The sequence below is a fragment of the Paramisgurnus dabryanus genome, chromosome 9, assembly GCF_030506205.2.
Source record: "Paramisgurnus dabryanus chromosome 9, PD_genome_1.1, whole genome shotgun sequence".
In the NCBI taxonomy this organism is placed as follows: Eukaryota; Metazoa; Chordata; class Actinopteri; order Cypriniformes; family Cobitidae; genus Paramisgurnus; species Paramisgurnus dabryanus.
The window spans coordinates 7313386-7329293 of NC_133345.1; the positions used below are offsets into that span (position 1 = coordinate 7313386).

Here is a 15908-nt window from a genome sequence, read left to right on the forward strand (position 1 = left end):
TGATTTAAATTGTTTCACATATTTCACTCTACACGGTTCAACCGGGCTGGAAACGGAATAAAAACAGGGTAGATCTCGAAGAATGTTTGGTCTCAGACGTGGCTTCGTGCGCTTTCCACCTGGTCACACACAGTAAATGAAATGTTAGTCGGACGGCCTCCGGGGGCGCCGTCGATGTGATCGGTCACAGGAAGATGCGGCCGTCTGGCCTCAAAGGGTGTCGCTCATACTTACCTGGCAGGGGAGACACCATGATCATGAAGGTGGTTCACCCAGGGCGAGGCTCAGCCATTGCACTCCGGTTGGGCTGACCCTTTGCGAATTCCCCAAATGTGGGAATCTCGACTGCAAAATTTCTGATAGTGGGGGACTGCGTTCGCGCTCTCCCCTGACCTTTGTGTAAAAATAGATTCGCTTGTCGTTTTACGTAAAATCCAAGAGACGTCTAACCACGGCCCAAGAATACATTAGTCATCAAAAAAGCGGCTATTCAACGACTACATAACTTTTAATAGACAGCGAATAAGTGTCTAGGCTAAAACAAGGCTGTATTTGGGCTGTCAGTGAAAATCTAATAGCCGTTTGACCATTCCAAACGAATAGACTAGCCATTAAATAGAACCACAATCAAACGGCTACATGTCTAAGAGCACAAAATAATGCTTAGATGATTCTTTTACTTCCAATATAAGAGGTTCTCGGGAATGGCAATCATCCAAACTAATAAATTATAAAGGCTTTTATAAGAAAATGACAACAGTTAAACAACCTAGACAGCGTTGGGCAATACAAAATGCTAATAAATACAAGACAAATTGAAATATTGTACATGCATGTACATTAAACAAGCCAACAAATCTGCCAATGGGCTACGACAATTTTTCTTGAATTAAGTGTTTATATCTAGATTTGTTTCTTACCCCTTTGGCAGATTTATTTGCTTGTTTTAAGCCCAAATTCTGAGTTTTTTCTCCCTAAAGGCTAGGTTTATTTTCTTAGGGCATTTTGCTCATCAAAAAATGCATCTTATTTTAAGACTTTCTAGATATTTGTATAGTTAAAACAGTTCGAAATAACAAGTAAGAAATGATTTTTTGCAATGTATTCATTCATTCGCTACCCTTCATACTACAGCTGTCGAAAAACCACAGCAACGTCGACAGACCTGGAAGCGTAGCTGTATTTGTTTAACTCACAAAGACAACGGGTAAAGTATTTTCTTGATTACCTAAGTGACTTGATGTAAGAAAATAAGTTTAGGTTTAAGGGGGGGAAATACAGTTTAAAGGGATATTTCAATTTATGATGATAATTCTGTCATCATTTACTCATGCATACAGGCTTACAACAACACGAGGATTAGTTTTTTTCTGAGTAACACAAAAGAAGGTATTTTGAGGAATGATGGTAAACCCACAGCAGATAGTCACCATTGACTTCCATAGTAGGAATAAAAAAATATGATGGAATTTAATAGGTACCATCAACCGTGTGCTAACCATCACTTTGCAAAATATTTTCTTCATCATTTATCACGATACTTCCAAAATATTTTTTCCTACTAAGTCAATATTTCATTATTTGCTTTACAAGCTTAAAAATGATGGTGACAGGATTCCATGGTAATCACAAACAGGTAAACAAGTAAAATAATCACTATTTACTTTTAAAAGCATTTTGAAAATTGCTTGCTTATGCTGGGAGTAAAGGTATTTCATGCAAAAGGTATTTCCTCTTTAAAAGGTAATGTATGCTTCTTTTAAAGCTGACACATTTGCCACATTAAAATAACAGAAATGTGTACTGTTTAAACTTTTTGGAGCCGGTGTGTCTGTGTTCTTGGTGCACACATCTACATGTAAAAGCAGAATTGCTTATTATTCTTCTCTATTTCTTGTATAGGTCAATTATGAGTGAAGAACCGTTCACCAAATGAAGACCGCAGCCAGGTGACGGGATTCTGTGGTAATCACAAACAGGTAAACCAGTAAAATAATCATCATTTAATGTTAAAATAATTTTGAAAATTGAAGTTCTGTGTGTTCTTATTGTACTTTATTTATTTCTGCAGGTAAGCACCATACCGTAAGCTTCATTCCCTTTATAACAGGTAAGGTTCATACTGTTTTATTCTTTTGTACTGTTTTATTCGTACTGTTTTAAATCATTCAGTAAATGCAAAGTTAAACTGATGTGTTTTTAATCTAGATTTAAAAGTGTCTACTGTTGAAGCACATCTGATCTCTTCTGAAAGCTGATAATAACTGAATGCTGATGCACCTTGTTTTGAGTGAACCCTTGTTTTTTCTAAATGACCTGATCCTATTGATCCGAGTAATCGGTTTCATATTCGATTAGCATATCTGTCATGTATTGTAGCCATGAAGTGGTTTTTAAACAAGAAACAGTACTTTTTAAATCCATTGACCATTGCAATAATCGGCCCTGCTGGTGATGAAAGCATGAACAAGTTTCTCTAAGTCCTGTCTTGAGACAAAACCTCTAATTCTGGCAATATTTCTGAGATGGTAGTAAAAGCAGAATTCCTTATTATTTTTCTCTATCTCAGGCTCTATGGCATATATGTCATGATTTTATTTGTCTATTTATATGTCTATTTACAAGGACTGCCTTGGCCAAATGTTATTGTTAATTAATATTGAAGCAGTTATTTAACATATTTCCTTTGAGTAGTGATTTGTGTAATGATCCATATATCTATTTTTATGTATATTTTTAACTTAGGAATGTGATTTTAAAGCTCATATTTGTTATTGTATGACACCTCTCATGTTATGAAAGTAAAAAATAAATGTATTTTCTGATGTCTTGCATTTCTGTTTTTAAACTGTTAATCCTTATCAAGTGCTATACATTAGAAAGTGGATATAGAGTGAAATGCACACGGTGAATAATGAACGCAGACCTTCAGTGCCGGACCTCTGACCCGCTAACCTCCATCCCGACAGCCAGCACCTTCTCCGGATGCCATTGCGGTATCGCTTCTCGGCTTTTTGGGTAAGATCGAGTGGACACCGGGGACTACACGTTTAAATGGATTTTTGACCTTCGGCTATGGAAGCGAGGCTTGTTCCGTCCACTCCGTGCATCGACTCTGGCGCTTTCCGGGGACAAATAAGGTGAGTTTAAAATCAGAGTTTGCTTCTTTAGTGCGTGGTTGCCAGTTTGTTTGCCAATCCGTGGTCCATAATACGTTCCGCGTTCGTGGTCTCTCCATCGCTCAGTACTTTTCTGTGTTTCTATTTTACGTAAAGCTAACACCAAAACGATTGTGGAAGGCGCTATATAGATTGTTCTCAAAGAAAAAAAACGAGAAACAAACCCATGTGAATATGGGTCAAATTATCTAGGCGGAGCACTTCGTTCAAAGAAAAACGCAACAGAATTGTTTGCGTTGAACAAAGACAATGGTGCCTGCAGACATCGAATGTGTATTGTGGATAAAAAATGGCCAGTGGGGTGGGACAATTTTTCTTGAATTAAGTGTTTATGGGAAAAGTTCACGAATTTTTTCTAACCCTGTAGTCAGATTTATTTGCTTGTTTTAAGCATAAAATAACAGGAGAAGAAATTGTGTAGGGGGAGCAGAGGGTTTTTTTTCGTTCAAAGAAAAGCAGCGTGGCACGAATGAATGTTTGGCTGAAATGCTATCGTAATTTCCCCCTTAATTTTCCTTACAAACATGAAACCAGAGAGAAGGGTCAGTTGGCATCGAATTGCACCTTGTATTCGGTGATTGATTGAGGAAAAATATGCGTATGTGTATATATACACTTGTTTTGTTGAACAGAGACAATGGCCGCGTGCTCCAGCGTCACCTATATGCCTATTTCACAAAATGGCGGCTTTGACCGGAAGTAGGGAAAACATCGTTCAGGTTGCACCACTACGATGGCCACTCAATATAGTATGGACTGACAGCTGCTTTGTTTTCTCCTACACATGAATTTACTTGTAAAAATAACAATAACAGATATTGTCGATTGGTGTTATATTATTTTTTTAGCATTTCGTATTATCAAAATATATCATATGTTAGACAGCTTATCAATTTTAAATAAAATAACGAGACATACATAACTATTCGTGTCTGCTCCCGTTTATTGTAATGAGTGTGCACATTTGGAGAAATACTTAGACATTTTACTTCTTATTTCTTTAGACTGAATAATTATTTCTTATTAATTCCAAAGTATGCGACCCGATGATCTAATCGTGGTGTATGTGCTATTCCTCGTTTGTTTGCCTGCATCCATTGCTTTACGGCTTGCTTGTTGCGTTTAAATGCACATTTGATTTCTTTACCAGCATTGGATTTAGACCATTCAATGAGAAGAGTTAACAGCGTTTATTATGATTGATAAGCCCTCAACGGAGAATGAGGTCGGCATACATTAAAAGCCTTATTTTGTTTTTATCGTGTGCCTTCCAAAATGTATGCGACGAAACTTAAATCACGCAAAATATGAATGGTAACTAGACGTGCTTGTTGTGTGCAAGGAGTGCATTTATTTGTAAACTTTTGCTAAATCAAAATGGTTTATTTGTATTTGCTTTTTACCTGGGTTTTATCAGGTTCGCAGTCGGGACATTTTTAATACATAGTGTAATTAATTTCAAAGAAATAAGAAGTAAAATGTGTAAGTATTCCTCAAAATGTGCTTTGGACTAAGTCCCCCGTCATCACAGCAAACGGGAGCAGACCCGAATAGGTATGTCTAGTTATTTTATTAAAAATTTCCAGCCGTCTGTAAATTTATGTTTGAAAGAAAAAAGTAAATTAATATCTTACTTACTGTTTTTGTCTTGTTTTCTAGTGAATATCTGACAATTCTTAAATGGAGATACATTTACTTGGTAGGCAAAGTGGCTTAAGATATTATGTATTGTAATAGAAAATTGTTATAAAAACGTTTTGTTTTTGCTGGGAATTCTTGTATATATTTCACAGCTATATAATTAATTATAATAACGCACTTTTTGTTGATAAACATGTTAAAAAATACATTAACACATAATAATGTGGCAACAAATCAAATGTGCATTTAAATGCAACAAGCAAAAATAAATAAATAAAGCAAATGCACGGAAAAGAAACGAGGAATAAAAGAAACACCGCGATTAAAAAAATCAGATCGCATACTTTGTAATAATTGAAATAAATTATAAAAATCAACAGGTTTATATTTAAAACAAATAAAAAATATCTGCCAGCGGGGTAAGAAAAATAAACTTAATTCTAGTTTCAACTTAATTCAATAATAAACTCAATTTAGGTTTATTTTTCTTACCCCACTGGCAGATATTTTTACTTGTTTTAAGCCTTAACCTATTACATTTTAGAATTTATTTCAGTAAACAAGACTTAAATTCTAAGCCACTTTGCTTATTAAGTAAATGTATCTCGATTTAAGAATTATTTTTTAACTCGAAAACATTAAGAAAATACTAAGTAAACGAACAAATTGGGATGTTCAAAACACTTAAATATTTTTTTTCACTCTACCCTTCATATTACAGCTGTCGAAAAACCACAGCAACGTTGACAGACCTGGAAGCCATGATACATTAGCAGTTTTCTCTCTATCTCTCTCTCTCTCATGAGCGTGGATCAGATCCTGCATTAAAACATGAACTTCTGATTTGCTAGCTCAACGTTCTACCTCTGGGTTATACAATGAGAACGTATAGAGTTAAGTGCCCGCTAGCCTCCACCCCAAAAGCCAGCGCCTTCGCCGGCTCCCCCTTTGGCTGCGTCTATTCCGGTATCGCTTCTCGGCCTTTTGGCTAAGATCAAGTGTAGTATCTGTTCTTATCAGTTTAATGTCTGATACGTCTCCTATCCGGGGACTATATGTTAAATGGATTTTTGACCTTCGGAAATGGAAGCGGAGCTTGCTCCTTCCACTCCATGCATCAACATGGTATTGCAGTGTTTCCATGAATGGTGCGCTCCCCATCTCGGGGATAAATAAGTCAAGTATAAAAAAAGAATTTGCTTCTTTTGTGCGTGAATGACGGTGTTTTTTCTAATCCGTGTGTTTTAAAATTGCTGTGATTTCGTTGGCTTTATTGGTTTAACGAAAAGCTTGCGTGGAAATGAACACGCTGATAAAGAAATGTTTTTGTAATGTATTTAATTAATTTCTTTACAAGTTTGCGGAGGTGATACGAGGACGAATTAAACATCCTCGACACAGCTGAAGGCGCAACAAAAGCGAACGAGACCGATTGGAATGTTAAAAACACCTGAAAACTTTTTTCACTACCCTTCATACTACAGCTGTCGAAAAACCACAGCAACGTCGACAGACCTGGAAGCATAGCTGTACTTGTTTAATTCACAACGACAACGGGTAAGTCATTGAGCCCTGTGTTTTTATTTATCCACGTTCTAAAATTGCTATGCTTTCGTTGTTTCTTGATTGCTCTGTACATTTCTTTGTTTCTATTCCACGTAAAGTTACTTTGTAATAACGAAACCATATATTTGAATGCGCAATTTAAATCCATTTGATTTAAATTGTTTCACATATTTCACTCTACACGGTTCAACCGGGCTGGAAACGGAATAAAAACAGGGTAGATCTCGAAGAATGTTTGGTCTCAGACGTGGCTTCGTGCGCTTTCCACCTGGTCACACACAGTAAATGAAATGTTAGTCGGACGGCCTCCGGGGGCGCCGTCGATGTGATCGGTCACAGGAAGATGCGGCCGTCTGGCCTCAAAGGGTGTCGCTCATACTTACCTGGCAGGGGAGACACCATGATCATGAAGGTGGTTCACCCAGGGCGAGGCTCAGCCATTGCACTCCGGTTGGGCTGACCCTTTGCGAATTCCCCAAATGTGGGAATCTCGACTGCAAAATTTCTGATAGTGGGGGACTGCGTTCGCGCTCTCCCCTGACCTTTGTGTAAAAATAGATTCGCTTGTCGTTTTACGTAAAATCCAAGAGACGTCTAACCACGGCCCAAGAATACATTAGTCATCAAAAAAGCGGCTATTCAACGACTACATAACTTTTAATAGACAGCGAATAAGTGTCTAGGCTAAAACAAGGCTGTATTTGGGCTGTCAGTGAAAATCTAATAGCCGTTTGACCATTCCAAACGAATAGACTAGCCATTAAATAGAACCACAATCAAACGGCTACATGTCTAAGAGCACAAAATAATGCTTAGATGATTCTTTTACTTCCAATATAAGAGGTTCTCGGGAATGGCAATCATCCAAACTAATAAATTATAAAGGCTTTTATAAGAAAATGACAACAGTTAAACAACCTAGACAGCGTTGGGCAATACAAAATGCTAATAAATACAAGACAAATTGAAATATTGTACATGCATGTACATTAAACAAGCCAACAAATCTGCCAATGGGCTACGACAATTTTTCTTGAATTAAGTGTTTATATCTAGATTTGTTTCTTACCCCTTTGGCAGATTTATTTGCTTGTTTTAAGCCCAAATTCTGAGTTTTTTCTCCCTAAAGGCTAGGTTTATTTTCTTAGGGCATTTTGCTCATCAAAAAATGCATCTTATTTTAAGACTTTCTAGATATTTGTATAGTTAAAACAGTTCGAAATAACAAGTAAGAAATGATTTTTTGCAATGTATTCATTCATTCGCTACCCTTCATACTACAGCTGTCGAAAAACCACAGCAACGTCGACAGACCTGGAAGCGTAGCTGTATTTGTTTAACTCACAAAGACAACGGGTAAAGTATTTTCTTGATTACCTAAATGACTTGCTGTAAGAAAATAAGTTTAGGTTTAAGGGGGGGAAATACAGTTTAAAGGGATATTTCAATTTATGATGATAATTCTGTCATCATTTACTCATGCATACAGGCTTACAACAACACGAGGATTAGTTTTTTTCTGAGTAACACAAAAGAAGGTATTTTGAGGAATGATGGTAAACCCACAGCAGATAGTCACCATTGACTTCCATAGTAGGAATAAAAAAATATGATGGAATTTAATAGGTACCATCAACCGTGTGCTAACCATCACTTTGCAAAATATTTTCTTCATCATTTATCACGATACTTCCAAAATATTTTTTCCTACTAAGTCAATATTTCATTATTTGCTTTACAAGCTTAAAAATGATGGTGACAGGATTCCATGGTAATCACAAACAGGTAAACAAGTAAAATAATCACTATTTACTTTTAAAAGCATTTTGAAAATTGCTTGCTTATGCTGGGAGTAAAGGTATTTCATGCAAAAGGTATTTCCTCTTTAAAAGGTAATGTATGCTTCTTTTAAAGCTGACACATTTGCCACATTAAAATAACAGAAATGTGTACTGTTTAAACTTTTTGGAGCCGGTGTGTCTGTGTTCTTGGGGCACGCATCTACATGTAAAAGCAGAATTGCTTATTATTCTTCTCTATTTCTTGTATAGGTCAATTATGAGTGAAGAACCGTTCACCAAATGAAGACCGCAGCCAGGTGACGGGATCCTGTGGTAATCACAAACAGGTAAACCAGTAAAATAATCATCATTTAATGTTAAAATAATTTTGAAAATTGAAGTTCTGTGTGTTCTTATTGTACTTTATTTATTTCTGCAGGTAAGCACCATACCGTAAGCTTCATTCCCTTTATAACAGGTAAGGTTCATACTGTTTTATTCTTTTGTACTGTTTTATTCGTACTGTTTTAAATCATTCAGTAAATGCAAAGTTAAACTGATGTGTTTTTAATCTAGATTTAAAAGTGTCTACTGTTGAAGCACATCTGATCTCTTCTGAAAGCTGATAATAACTGAATGCTGAGGCACCTTGTTTTGAGTGAACCCTTGTTTTTTTCTAAATGACCTGATCCTATTGATCCGAGTAATCGGTTTCATATTCGATTAGCATATCTGTCATGTATTGTAGCCATGAAGTGGTTTTTAAACAAGAAACAGTACTTTTTAAATCCATTGACCATTGCAATAATCGGCCCTGCTGGTGATGAAAGCATGAACAAGTTTCTCTAAGTCCTGTCTTGAGACAAAACCTCTAATTCTGGCAATATTTCTGAGATGGTAGTAAAAGCAGAATTCCTTATTATTTTTCTCTATCTCAGGCTCTACGGCATATATGTCATGATTTTATTTGTCTATTTATATGTCTATTTACAAGGACTGCCTTGGCCAAATGTTATTGTTAATTAATATTGAAGCAGTTATTTAACATAGGTCCTTTGAGTAGTGATTTGTGTAATGATCCATATATCTATTTTTATGTATATTTTTAACTTAGGAATGTGATTTTAAAGCTCATATTTGTTATTGTATGACACCTCTCATGTTATGAAAGTAAAAAATAAATGTATTTTCTGATGTCTTGCATTTCTGTTTTTAAACTGTTAATCCTTATCAAGTGCTATACATTAGAAAGTGGATATAGAGTGAAATGCACACGGTGAATAATGAACGCAGACCTTCAGTGCCGGACCTCTGACCCGCTAACCTCCATCCCGACAGCCAGCGCCTTCTCCGGATGCCATTGCGGTATCGCTTCTCGGCTTTTTGGGTAAGATCGAGTGGACACCGGGGACTACACGTTTAAATGGATTTTTGACCTTCGGCTATGGAAGCGAGGCTTGTTCCGTCCACTCCGTGCATCGACTCTGGCGCTTTCCGGGGACAAATAAGGTGAGTTTAAAATCAGAGTTTGCTTCTTTAGTGCGTGGTTGCCAGTTTGTTTGCCAGTCCGTGGTCCATAATACGTTCCGCGTTCGTGGTCTCTCCATCGCTCAGTACTTTTCTGTGTTTCTATTTTACGTAAAGCTAACACCAAAACGATTGTGGAAGGCGCTATATAGATTGTTCTCAAAGAAAAAAAACGAGAAACAAACCCATGTGAATATGGGTCAAATTATCTAGGCGGAGCACTTCGTTCAAAGAAAAACGCAACAGAATTGTTTGCGTTGAACAAAGACAATGGTGCCTGCAGACATCGAATGTGTATTGTGGATAAAAAATGGCCAGTGGGGTGGGACAATTTTTCTTGAATTAAGTGTTTATGGGAAAAGTTCACGAATTTTTTCTTACCCTGTAGTCAGATTTATTTGCTTGTTTTAAGCATAAAATAACAGGAGAAGAAATTGTGTAGGGGGAGCAGAGGGTTTTTTTTCGTTCAAAGAAAAGCAGCGTGGCACGAATGAATGTTTGGCTGAAATGCTATCGTAATTTCCCCCTTAATTTTCCTTACAAACATGAAACCAGAGAGAAGGGTCAGTTGGCATCGAATTGCACCTTGTATTCGGTGATTGATTGAGGAAAAATATGCGTATGTGTATATATATACTTGTTTTGTTGAACAGAGACAATGGCCGCGTGCTCCAGCGTCACCTATATGCCTATTTCACAAAATGGCGGCTTTGACCGGAAGTAGGGAAAACATCGTTCAGGTTGCACCACTACGATGGCCACTCAATATAGTATGGACTGACAGCTGCTTTGTTTTCTCCTACACATGAATTTACTTGTAAAAATAACAATAACAGATATTGTCGATTGGTGTTATATTATTTTTTTAGCATTTCGTATTATCAAAATATATCATATGTTAGACAGCTTATCAATTTTAAATAAAATAACGAGACATACATAACTATTCGTGTCTGCTCCCGTTTATTGTAATGAGTGTGCACATTTGGAGAAATACTTAGACATTTTACTTCTTATTTCTTTAGACTGAATAATTATTTCTTATTAATTCCAAAGTATGCGACCCGATGATCTAATCGTGGTGTATGTGCTATTCCTCGTTTGTTTGCCTGCATCCATTGCTTTACGGCTTGCTTGTTGCGTTTAAATGCACATTTGATTTCTTTACCAGCATTGGATTTAGACCATTCAATGAGAAGAGTTAACAGCGTTTATTATGATTGATAAGCCCTCAACGGAGAATGAGGTCGGCATACATTAAAAGCCTTATTTTGTTTTTATCGTGTGCCTTCCAAAATGTATGCGACGAAACTTAAATCACGCAAAATATGAATGGTAACTAGACGTGCTTGTTGTGTGCAAGGAGTGCATTTATTTGTAAACTTTTGCTAAATCAAAATGGTTTATTTGTATTTGCTTTTTACCTGGGTTTTATCAGGTTCGCAGTCGGGACATTTTTAATCCATAGTGTATGCATAATTAATTTCAAAGAAATAAGAAGTAAAATGTGTAAGTATTCCTCAAAATGTGCTTTGGACTAAGTCCCCCGTCATCACAGCAAACGGGAGCAGACCCGAATAGGTATGTCTAGTTATTTTATTAAAAATTTCCAGCCGTCTGTAAATTTATGTTTGAAAGAAAAAAGTAAATTAATATCTTACTTACTGTTTTTGTCTTGTTTTCTAGTGAATATCTGACAATGCTTAAATGGAGATACATTTACTTGGTAAGCAAAGTGGCTTAAGATATTATGTATTGTAATAGAAAATTGTTATAAAAACGTTTTGTTTTTGCTGGGAATTCTTGTATATATTTCACAGCTATATAATTAATTATAATAACGCACTTTTTGTTGATAAACATGTTAAAAAATACATTAACACATAATAATGTGGCAACAAATCAAATGTGCATTTAAATGCAACAAGCAAAAATAAATAAATAAAGCAAATGCACGGAAAAGAAACGAGGAATAAAAGAAACACCGCGATTAAAAAAATCAGATCGCATACTTTGTAATAATTGAAATAAATTATAAAAATCAACAGGTTTATATTTAAAACAAATAAAAAATATCTGCCAGCGGGGTAAGAAAAATAAACTTAATTCTAGTTTCAACTTAATTCAATAATAAACTCAATTTAGGTTTATTTTTCTTACCCCACTGGCAGATATTTTTACTTGTTTTAAGCCTTAACCTATTACATTTTAGAATTTATTTCAGTAAACAAGACTTAAATTCTAAGCCACTTTGCTTATTAAGTAAATGTATCTCGATTTAAGAATTATTTTTTAACTCGAAAACATTAAGAAAATACTAAGTAAACGAACAAATTGGGATGTTCAAAACACTTAAATATTTTTTTTCACTCTACCCTTCATATTACAGCTGTCGAAAAACCACAGCAACGTTGACAGACCCGGAAGCCATGATACATTAGCAGTTTTTAAAATAAGTTAAATCTAGAATCCTTATTGGTTTTAGATACTTTAAAGCAATGAATGATCTTCTTTCTTTTGAATTGATTTGGTATTATGGAGGAGCTCTGTGTCTGGTTATTGAAGATGATTTGTTCTTTGCTCCTATGTTGGCTTATTTTTTTGTTATTTCCGTTACTATATATATTTTTTTCTTTGTTTTTTCTGATTTGAGGTTATGAAAATGTTTTAATTTGTAATAAAGGTTTTTTGAAAATTCTAAATTCTCTCTATCTCTCTCTCTCTCATGAGCGTGGATCAGATCCTGCATTAAAACATGAACTTCTGATTTGCTAGCTCAACGTTCTACCTCTGGGTTATACAATGAGAACGTATAGAGTTAAATGCCCGCTAGCCTCCACCCCAAAAGCCAGCGCCTTCGCCGGCTCCCCCTTTGGCTGCGTCTATTCCGGTATCGCTTCTCGGCCTTTTGGCTAAGATCAAGTGTAGTATCGGTTCTTATCAGTTTAATGTCTGATACGTCTCCTATCCGGGGACTATATGTTAAATGGATTTTTGACCTTCGGAAATGGAAGCGGAGCTTGCTCCTTCCACTCCATGCATCAACATGGTATTGCAGTGTTTCCATGAATGGTGCGCTCCCCATCTCGGGGATAAATAAGTCAAGTATAAAAAAAGAATTTGCTTCTTTTGTGCGTGAATGACGGTGTTTTTTCTAATCCGTGTGTTTTAAAATTGCTGTGATTTCGTTGGCTTTATTGGTTTAACGAAAAGCTTGCGTGGAAATGAACACGCTGATAAAGAAATGTTTTTGTAATGTATTTAATTAATTTCTTTACAAGTTTGCGGAGGTGATACGAGGACGAATTAAACATCCTCGACACAGCTGAAGGCGCAACAAAAGCGAACGAGACCGATTGGAATGTTAAAAACACCTGAAAACTTTTTTCACTACCCTTCATACTACAGCTGTCGAAAAACCACAGCAACGTCGACAGACCTGGAAGCATAGCTGTACTTGTTTAATTCACAACGACAACGGGTAAGTCATTGAGCCCTGTGTTTTTATTTATCCACGTTCTAAAATTGCTATGCTTTCGTTGTTTCTTGATTGCTCTGTACATTTCTTTGTTTCTATTCCACGTAAAGTTACTTTGTAATAACGAAACCATATATTTGAATGCGCAATTTAAATCCATTTGATTTAAATTGTTTCACATATTTCACTCTACACGGTTCAACCGGGCTGGAAACGGAATAAAAACAGGGTAGATCTCGAAGAATGTTTGGTCTCAGACGTGGCTTCGTGCGCTTTCCACCTGGTCACACACAGTAAATGAAATGTTAGTCGGACGGCCTCCGGGGGCGCCGTCGATGTGATCGGTCACAGGAAGATGCGGCCGTCTGGCCTCAAAGGGTGTCGCTCATACTTACCTGGCAGGGGAGACACCATGATCATGAAGGTGGTTCACCCAGGGCGAGGCTCAGCCATTGCACTCCGGTTGGGCTGACCCTTTGCGAATTCCCCAAATGTGGGAATCTCGACTGCAAAATTTCTGATAGTGGGGGACTGCGTTCGCGCTCTCCCCTGACCTTTGTGTAAAAATAGATTCGCTTGTCGTTTTACGTAAAATCCAAGAGACGTCTAACCACGGCCCAAGAATACATTAGTCATCAAAAAAGCGGCTATTCAACGACTACATAACTTTTAATAGACAGCGAATAAGTGTCTAGGCTAAAACAAGGCTGTATTTGGGCTGTCAGTGAAAATCTAATAGCCGTTTGACCATTCCAAACGAATAGACTAGCCATTAAATAGAACCACAATCAAACGGCTACATGTCTAAGAGCACAAAATAATGCTTAGATGATTCTTTTACTTCCAATATAAGAGGTTCTCGGGAATGGCAATCATCCAAACTAATAAATTATAAAGGCTTTTATAAGAAAATGACAACAGTTAAACAACCTAGACAGCGTTGGGCAATACAAAATGCTAATAAATACAAGACAAATTGAAATATTGTACATGCATGTACATTAAACAAGCCAACAAATCTGCCAATGGGCTACGACAATTTTTCTTGAATTAAGTGTTTATATCTAGATTTGTTTCTTACCCCTTTGGCAGATTTATTTGCTTGTTTTAAGCCCAAATTCTGAGTTTTTTCTCCCTAAAGGCTAGGTTTATTTTCTTAGGGCATTTTGCTCATCAAAAAATGCATCTTATTTTAAGACTTTCTAGATATTTGTATAGTTAAAACAGTTCGAAATAACAAGTAAGAAATGATTTTTTGCAATGTATTCATTCATTCGCTACCCTTCATACTACAGCTGTCGAAAAACCACAGCAACGTCGACAGACCTGGAAGCGTAGCTGTATTTGTTTAACTCACAAAGACAACGGGTAAAGTATTTTCTTGATTACCTAAATGACTTGCTGTAAGAAAATAAGTTTAGGTTTAAGGGGGGGAAATACAGTTTAAAGGGATATTTCAATTTATGATGATAATTCTGTCATCATTTACTCATGCATACAGGCTTACAACAACACGAGGATTAGTTTTTTTCTGAGTAACACAAAAGAAGGTATTTTGAGGAATGATGGTAAACCCACAGCAGATAGTCACCATTGACTTCCATAGTAGGAATAAAAAAATATGATGGAATTTAATAGGTACCATCAACCGTGTGCTAACCATCACTTTGCAAAATATTTTCTTCATCATTTATCACGATACTTCCAAAATATTTTTTCCTACTAAGTCAATATTTCATTATTTGCTTTACAAGCTTAAAAATGATGGTGACAGGATTCCATGGTAATCACAAACAGGTAAACAAGTAAAATAATCACTATTTACTTTTAAAAGCATTTTGAAAATTGCTTGCTTATGCTGGGAGTAAAGGTATTTCATGCAAAAGGTATTTCCTCTTTAAAAGGTAATGTATGCTTCTTTTAAAGCTGACACATTTGCCACATTAAAATAACAGAAATGTGTACTGTTTAAACTTTTTGGAGCCGGTGTGTCTGTGTTCTTGGGGCACACATCTACATGTAAAAGCAGAATTGCTTATTATTCTTCTCTATTTCTTGTATAGGTCAATTATGAGTGAAGAACCGTTCACCAAATGAAGACCGCAGCCAGGTGACGGGATTCTGTGGTAATCACAAACAGGTAAACCAGTAAAATAATCATCATTTAATGTTAAAATAATTTTGAAAATTGAAGTTCTGTGTGTTCTTATTGTACTTTATTTATTTCTGCAGGTAAGCACCATACCGTAAGCTTCATTCCCTTTATAACAGGTAAGGTTCATACTGTTTTATTCTTTTGTACTGTTTTATTCGTACTGTTTTAAATCATTCAGTAAATGCAAAGTTAAACTGATGTGTTTTTAATCTAGATTTAAAAGTGTCTACTGTTGAAGCACATCTGATCTCTTCTGAAAGCTGATAATAACTGAATGCTGATGCACCTTGTTTTGAGTGAACCCTTGTTTTTTCTAAATGACCTGATCCTATTGATCCGAGTAATCGGTTTCATATTCGATTAGCATATCTGTCATGTATTGTAGCCATGAAGTGGTTTTTAAACAAGAAACAGTACTTTTTAAATCCATTGACCATTGCAATAATCGGCCCTGCTGGTGATGAAAGCATGAACAAGTTTCTCTAAGTCCTGTCTTGAGACAAAACCTCTAATTCTGGCAATATTTCTGAGATGGTAGTAAAAGCAGAATTCCTTATTATTTTTCTCTATCTCAGGCTCTA

General features: G+C 36.1%; 5 non-coding genes across 5 annotated transcripts; all 5 read left to right on the forward strand.

Annotated features, from left to right (window-relative positions):
• The first annotated feature begins 226 nt into the window (after positions 1 to 226).
• LOC135773076 (U1 spliceosomal RNA) lies at positions 227 to 391 on the forward strand. The gene has a single exon (XR_010543406.1). It is a non-coding gene; the product is annotated as a U1 spliceosomal RNA (small nuclear RNA).
• Positions 392 to 5788: 5397 nt separating this feature from the next.
• Positions 5789 to 5979, forward strand: LOC135773036 (U2 spliceosomal RNA). The gene has a single exon (XR_010543371.1). It is a non-coding gene; the product is annotated as a U2 spliceosomal RNA (small nuclear RNA).
• A 782-nt stretch (positions 5980 to 6761) lies between these two features.
• LOC135773075 (U1 spliceosomal RNA) lies at positions 6762 to 6926 on the forward strand. The gene has a single exon (XR_010543405.1). It is a non-coding gene; the product is annotated as a U1 spliceosomal RNA (small nuclear RNA).
• Positions 6927 to 12586: 5660 nt separating this feature from the next.
• LOC135773040 (U2 spliceosomal RNA) lies at positions 12587 to 12777 on the forward strand. Its single transcript, XR_010543375.1, has one exon. It is a non-coding gene; the product is annotated as a U2 spliceosomal RNA (small nuclear RNA).
• Positions 12778 to 13559: 782 nt separating this feature from the next.
• Positions 13560 to 13724, forward strand: LOC135773074 (U1 spliceosomal RNA). Its single transcript, XR_010543404.1, has one exon. It is a non-coding gene; the product is annotated as a U1 spliceosomal RNA (small nuclear RNA).
• Positions 13725 to 15908: the final 2184 nt, after the last annotated feature.